The sequence below is a fragment of the Peromyscus californicus genome, unplaced genomic scaffold (genome assembly GCF_007827085.1).
Source record: "Peromyscus californicus insignis strain IS unplaced genomic scaffold, ASM782708v3 Scaffold_5__1_contigs__length_169319896, whole genome shotgun sequence".
Classification (NCBI taxonomy): Eukaryota; Metazoa; Chordata; class Mammalia; order Rodentia; family Cricetidae; genus Peromyscus; species Peromyscus californicus.
Genome location: NW_026294573.1, coordinates 30,389,261 through 30,396,532, shown reverse-complemented (window position 1 = coordinate 30,396,532; position 7,272 = coordinate 30,389,261). Strand labels below are relative to the sequence as shown.

General features: G+C 40.9%; 1 non-coding gene across 1 annotated transcript; it reads left to right on the top strand.

The window, feature by feature from the left end:
• Positions 1 to 591: 591 nt before the first annotated feature.
• LOC128098106 (U1 spliceosomal RNA) lies at positions 592 to 755 on the top strand. Its single transcript, XR_008214132.1, has one exon. It is a non-coding gene; the product is annotated as a U1 spliceosomal RNA (small nuclear RNA).
• The last annotated feature ends 6,517 nt before the right edge of the window (positions 756 to 7,272 follow it).

Here is a 7,272-nt window from a genome sequence, read left to right as displayed (position 1 = left end):
GTGACTATTTTAAAAGTTATGCGCATGATGGTTTTTGAGATTGTATTTTAATTACAACATTTATACCTTCTCTTTCCTCCCTTCAAGCCCTCCCATATACCTTCCCTGCTCTCCTTCACATTCATGGCCTCTCTTTTCATCCATTGTTGCTGCATGCATATTTGTATTTGCATATATAGAGATAATAGATGTCTCCAAACATAACCTGTTGAGTCCATACAATGTTACTTATATTATACACATGATTTTAAGGCCAGAAAGAGAAAAAAAGGGAATAGAGCTGAAGAAATATATGAAGTAGTAATGGCCAAGGATTTTCCAAAATTAATGACAGACATCAAAACGTAGATCCAGGAGGTCCAGAGAATACTAAGCCCAATGAATACTAAAAACTCAATTCATACACCACGTTCAAATTTCACAAAACCAGAGACAGCTCTTCAAAGGAGCAAAGAAAAGTCAAATCACTACTTAGAAAGACAGAAAAAAACATAGGACCTTTCATCAGAAACTGTGCAAGGTAGAGGACAAAAGAGAAAAATAATTTGACACAGAAAGCAAAAAGACCACCAATTTAGAATTATGTATCGAATACTTACCTGGCAGGGGAGATACCATGATCACGAAGGTGGTTTTCCCAGGGCGAGGCTTATCCATTGCACACCGGATGTGTTGACCCCTGCGATTTCCCCAAATGCGGGAAACTCGACTGCATAATTTGTGGTAGTGGGGGACTGTGTTCGCGCTCTCCCCTGTTTAAAAAAAAAAAAAAGAAAAAGAATTATGTATCGATGGAAATATCCTTAAAAGTAAGAAAAAAATAAAGATTTTTCTCAATCAAACAGAGAGGAAAATTGCTGAGGATGTAGCTCATTGGTAGAACACTTGCCTTGAATGTAGAAGGCCCTGGGGCAAGTTCCAGATGGGAAAGGAAGGAAGGCAGGAAGGAAGGAAGGAAGGAAATAAGGAAGGAAGGAAGGAAGGAAGGAAGGACAGGCAGGTCAAAAACCTGAATCTGCAGGAAAGGAAAAAAACATCAAAGAAGGACAGGATAATAGAAATTGTGCAGTAGATGATTTCGGTGCATGGATATAAGTGACGTGAATGATGGCAGCATAATAAGAGACAAGAGCGAGGCGTTGGGAGCACTCTCATGTAAGTTACCTTTACTAATTATAAAACAACACGGTACTTCAGAGTATGGGCTCAGACTAGACAGAAATGCATATTGAAAACTCCAGGGAAAACACTAAAACATCTTAAAAGAAGTGCAATTGATATGTTGAGAGGAAAGAAAATTGAATCATATAAAATACTCAAAACCAAAGAAGACATAACAGCTCTTTATATAGATGTACCTTACAACACTGCATCAAAATATGTCACGCAAAATCCAATAGAACTGCCAGGAAAACCAGAAAAACCCACCATTATCATCTGAGGCTTCAACTCTCCTTCTTCAGTAATTGATAGATCAAGTAGGCAGAAAATCAGTAATAAAATAGTTGAACTCAACAGCACCATCAATCAACCAGATGTCATCTAGATCCATCAACTGTTTCAACAACAGCAATATGTGCATTCTTCTTCAGCTCACATGGTCATCAAGAGAGAGTACATCCTGGGCCATAAAGCACAAAGTTAAAGAACAGAAATAATAGGTGGTTGTCCTTAGACCACAACATAACTGAATGAGAGATCAGTAAGATGGATTGCTCTGAAGAGCTTGGAAATTAAGCAACACAGTTCTAAACAACATGTGGGTCAAAGAAGAAATCCCAAGGCAAATATTTTTAACTAAATTAAAATGAAACACAACTTATCCAAACCTGTGGGATGTAGCAGAAGTTGTGCTTAGAGGGAAAGTTATGGTATTGATACATCCATAAGGAAAGACAGATCTAAAATATCAAAAATTCAGAGTTTAGAAATTAGTTAAAGAAGGTACATTTAAATCTAAACACCAGTATAAGAAAAAAATTTCTTTCTCAAAGACTTTCAAAATAAACAAAACTGAAGGTGAGAAATAGAAGAATCTACAAAACCAAGTACTGCTCCTTAGAGAAGATCAATAACGCTCCATGAACACTAACCAAGAAAAAACGAGAGAGAAACAAACTATCAACATCAGAAATGGAGGAGTCATCACTACCAATCCTATGGACATCAAAAGAATAATGAAGTCTGTGACCAGAATCTTGATGACTCCTTATAGATGAAATAGACAAATACTTTGAGAGATGTGAATTGACAAGGCTCAAAAAAGATCAGACAATCTGAACAGATTTACATCCATTAGAGAAATTAAATCACTAATGAAATTCCTTTCAAGGAAAAAGAAAGCACCAGGTAGGGGTGTGGCTCTATTGGTACGGTGCTTGCCCGGTGCTCATAAAACCCTTGGTTTCAAAGAACATTTCACAAACTTGAACATTCACTGTTGGTTTATTTTAAAGAAACTAATAAACAAAAGAGAACTTTGACTTTAAAAAAAAACTATATAGCTAGCATCATACTTAATGGTGAAAAATAAATAAATGTTCTCCCCTAAGATTTAGGAAAGGGCAAGGATGCCCTTCTAGATAATATGCCCAAGCTCACAAAACAAGAAAAGGAAAGAAATGTATATAAAGTGGGAAGGAATAAAGTTATCTTTGTTTACAGATGGCATAACTGTCTATGTAGGAACTCTCAAAACATTAGGAGAGAATATTAACAAATAACTATGGCAAAGTTGTAGGATGCAGAGTTTGTGTGCAAAAGTCAATAACTTACATATATCACTAATGACATCTTAGTATTTGAATTTTGAAATAATAAAATGTACAATAGCAGAAACATGTTCAGCTATAAACCTAACAGGGACCTTTATAAGGAAAACTACAAAAGTCTGAAAATAATCTAAATAGAGAATAAAGATAGCCCATGCTCATGGACAACAAGACTCATAGTTACTAAAATGATGACCTTTCCAACTTGGTTTATAGATTCAAAAACACAATCCAATCAAGATCCTAGTAAGACACTGTGGTAGTTTGAATAAAAATAGGCTCATAGAGCATGGCGCCATTAGGAGGTGTGGCCTTGTTGGAAGAGGTGTGGCCTTGTTGGAAGAGGTGTGGCCTTGTTGGAAGAGGTGTGGCCTTGTTGGAAGAGGTGTGGCCTTGTTGGAAGAGGTGTGGCCTTGCTGGAAGAGGTGTGGCCTTGTTGGATGAAGTATGTCACTGGGGATGGGCTTTGAGATTTCAAATGTTCTAGCCAGGCCCAGTGTTTCTCTCTCTTCCTGCTGCCTTTGGATCCAGATGTAGAACTCTCGGCTGTCTCTCTAGCACCATCTCTGCCTGAATGCTACCGTATTTCCCAACATGATGACAGTGGACTAAACCTCTGAACTGCAAGCTAGTCCCAGTGAAAAGTTTTCCTTTATAAGAGTTGCCATGGTCATGGTGTCTCTTCACAGCAACAGAACACTGACTAAGACAGACACTTTGCAGCTATCAGAAAACTGTTTCTAAAGTCTCTGTCAAAACTCTAAACCCAAAGCATAACACAAGAAGAACAGGCATGGAGGCATAGATAGCCTTTTCAATAAATACTGCTAGAAAAAAAAAATGGGTTTGCAAATTGAGAGTAGAAGAAGGATTAAAATTCAGACATCATACCTTTCAGAAAAATTAACTCAAAATGGATCATAAACCTGACATTACATGCAATAACACAGCTTATAGAAAAAGACAGAAGACAAAAATCTATGTAACGCTGGGTTTAGCAATGATAAATTAAATTATTATACTTTTTTATGTGCATTGGTGTTTTCACCTATGTGTATGCCTGTGTAAGGGTGTTGGGTCCCCTGGAACTATAGCTACAGACCGTTGTGAGCTGCCATGTGGTTGCTGGGAATCGAACCCAGATCCTCTGGAAGAGCAGTCAGTGCTATTAACCAATGAGCCATCTCTCCAGCCCCAATCTTTTTATTGAGATTCTGTGTGTACATGCATGCTACAGTGCCCATATAGAGGTCAGAAGACATTTTTCAGTCGTCAATTCTCTTCTACTGCCATGGGATTTGGGGATTGAATTCAGGTCATCAGGTTCATACAGCAAGCTCCTTTATCAGCTGAATCATCTTGCTGGTCCTACTTTTTCCTTTCCCTTAAGAGACAAGGTCTCACTATATTGCCCAGGCTGGCCTCAAACCCCTGGGCTTAAGCAACCCTCCTGCCACCTTCTCCTGAACAGCTGGGATCACAGAAGCAAGTCAGCAGGTCTACCTTGAAATTTTGGGTCCCACACTACAAACCCAGGAAAGAAAGGGGGACACCTGAGAAGGGGGACACCTGAGGCTGTGTTAGCATGAACACTCTTTTGCTCTATGAAAGATTCTGTTAGGAGAATCAGAAGTCAAATCATTGACTGGGAGAAAACATTTGCAAAACACGTAGTTGAACAAAGGCACCTAGAGCCTAACCACACACACACACACACACACACACACACACACATACACTGAACGGAGCAAAAGATATGAACAGATAGATACCTCTCTGTAAGTGAAAAGTCAGTCTGTAAAAACATTACAGCATCATTGGTCACCAGAGACTTGCAAAATAAAACAAAGGGACACCACCTTCCCCTCATCACTCTGGCTAAAATTAGAGTGACAGCAAGTCTTCTTCGTTGATCAGGTGGTGTGCAGGATGATACCCTCACCTTGGAAGACAGTTTGGTGGTGCCTTGCAATGATAAACACAGCCTTAGCACAGAAAGCCAACAGTTAACTGATGTGAAAATTATGTTCATGTAACAATTTGCATGTGGGTGTTTATAGAGGTTTTAGCCAGAGTCTCCAAAAACTGGAACCAAAATGCCCTTCAACAGGTGAAGATACAACCACACAAGGAAGAACTGCATCACAATTAAAATAAACAAGCTATTAAACTACAAAGAGTCAGACTCACATGACTGGATTAAAAAGAAAAAAGACAATTGTGTGCTCCCGATTTATATGACTAACATGGCTTTGGATATGAGATGTAGTGAAGGCCTAGTCCCAGCTGCAATGTTTTGGGGTGGAGATTTGGGGAGATGATTGGATCCTGGAGGCTGTGATATAATCAGTGGATGAATTTATCGCTGCATTCATAACATGAAGGCTCTACCGGGAGGCGGGAGCAACTCAGAAGTGAAGTCGGAGCAAGCAGGTCACAGATTTCCTTTGCAGGTTGTCTCGTCCCAGCCTCTGCCTCTCTGCCTGCGTCCTAGCTGCCGTAGATTCGAAGCTTTCCAGTGCTACATCCTTTGCCTCGATGCTCTATCTCACCACAGGTCCAGAAACGACGACTCCAAAGTGACCACCAACTAAGACCTCTGAAAACATGAGTCAAGCTCTTCTTCCCTTACGTCGCTTCTCTTGGGTACTTTGTCACAGCAATAAAACCCTGACTGATCCCATGGCATTCTAGAACTCCATGCTAGGAGCATGGAGTTTTGGTTACGGGTGGAGGTGAAGCAGAGGGAACATGTTAGAGCCATGAGGCTTTAATGATAAGATACTGTCACAATACATTAAAATGTGCACTTGTCAAACACGTAGAATTTTACAATAAGAAGAGTGAAGTTGTATGTAAAATTTTCGAAAACCACCTGGGAGGTCGTGTATCCCAGGAGGGAATGCAGATTGCGATCGAGGACCCAGCAGTGTGACAGATGCAGGAAACAGCCTCACTCAAGATGGTGAGGGAGCAACATGCTGAACCAAAATACCTTCGGGAATCGGGGAATCTCTAAGACTAAAGACAACAGAAGCTGCATTTAATCACTCTAATTGATTAAGCTATTGCTTCTCACAGGGGTCTGGGTCAACAATCCTGACCCCACCGGGCATGTATTTTGGAACTTGACAGCCAAGAATATAGGCCATCAATGTTGGGGACCAGGTTTCTCACTTTGAGGTGGGAATTTACAGACACAGGGAAGAGGGCAGAATAATCTAAGAACGGGGGTAGAGATGCCCATACCAGTTCATGGTTAATTTAATATAGATACAAGTGGTTCGGCCCAAAAATTATATTGGTAAATTGAAACGGCTAATTTTGTGTGTCAACCTGACTGAGCTATGGATAGCCAGGATGTATTAGCGTGTTTCTGGATGAGACAAACGTTAGAACCAGTAAACTGGATGAAGCAGACAGGCCTCCTCAGTGTGGGTAGGCTTTAACTGGTCTCCTGGAAACCTGAACAATAGAAGGTGGCATAAGAAGGAGTCCTTTCTCTCTGCCTATCTTTGAACGGAGATACTGGTCTTCTCATGCATTCAAATTTGGACTGTAACTTAGCCATCAGTTCTCTTGATTTTCCAGCTTATCAAAGCAGATCTGGTCCTCTTGTCTCCTATGATCACATGAGCCAGTTCCTTACGGTAAAAATACACAGTACACAAACCGTATTATATCATCTAATGCTAATACTACACATGGGGGTTGGGGGAGAAGGGGAGATGGGAGAGAGAGAGAGAGAGAGAGAGAGAGAGAGAGAGAGAGCGAGAGAGAGAGAGAGAGAGAGCGCCATTGGTTCTGTCTTTCTAGAGCACAAGACTAGCATGTGGATCTAAAGACATATAATTTTGTACCACCTGCTGGAAGGAAACGGCCCCTTAGTATCAGTACGCACACAGAACATCCAGATGTTGACATCTAATTCCATTCTCCAACAAGAAGCAGCACACATCCCTAGAGAAGTGTCTGCTCCATGGACTGAGGAGGCAGGAAACATACAAGATGATCCTGGAACTTTCTACACGGCCACAAAGCAAAACAGTGCTCAGGACAGTGTGCTGATGGGAACGGGAATGTATCAAAAGAGTGCCAGGGCCAATGACCTCAGAGGAAGAGGTAAAAGGCAAACCCAGTAAGACAGTGTGAGATTATAATCCAGAGTACAAAACAAACATCAATAAACTGATGTTTAACTAAGTAAATGAATTAAGTAATAAACTGCTGACGAGACTCAAATGTCCCAGGCAGAAGAATTCCAAACACCGCATGTGAATACTCACTCCACCCCTAGTTACTGGAAGGGAGAACCACTGCCACTCCTCAGATGTGGGTTGCAGGTAGAGCTCCCTTCCAAATGCACTCTGTGGAAGGGTGGGGAGAGTAACTTCACAATGGAGAAGGCTGACAAACACTTCCTCAGCCAGGTGACCAGGGCCAACATCAACACTCACAAGTCATGCCGACACAGCGGTGCAATAAGGACGGCCTTGGATGC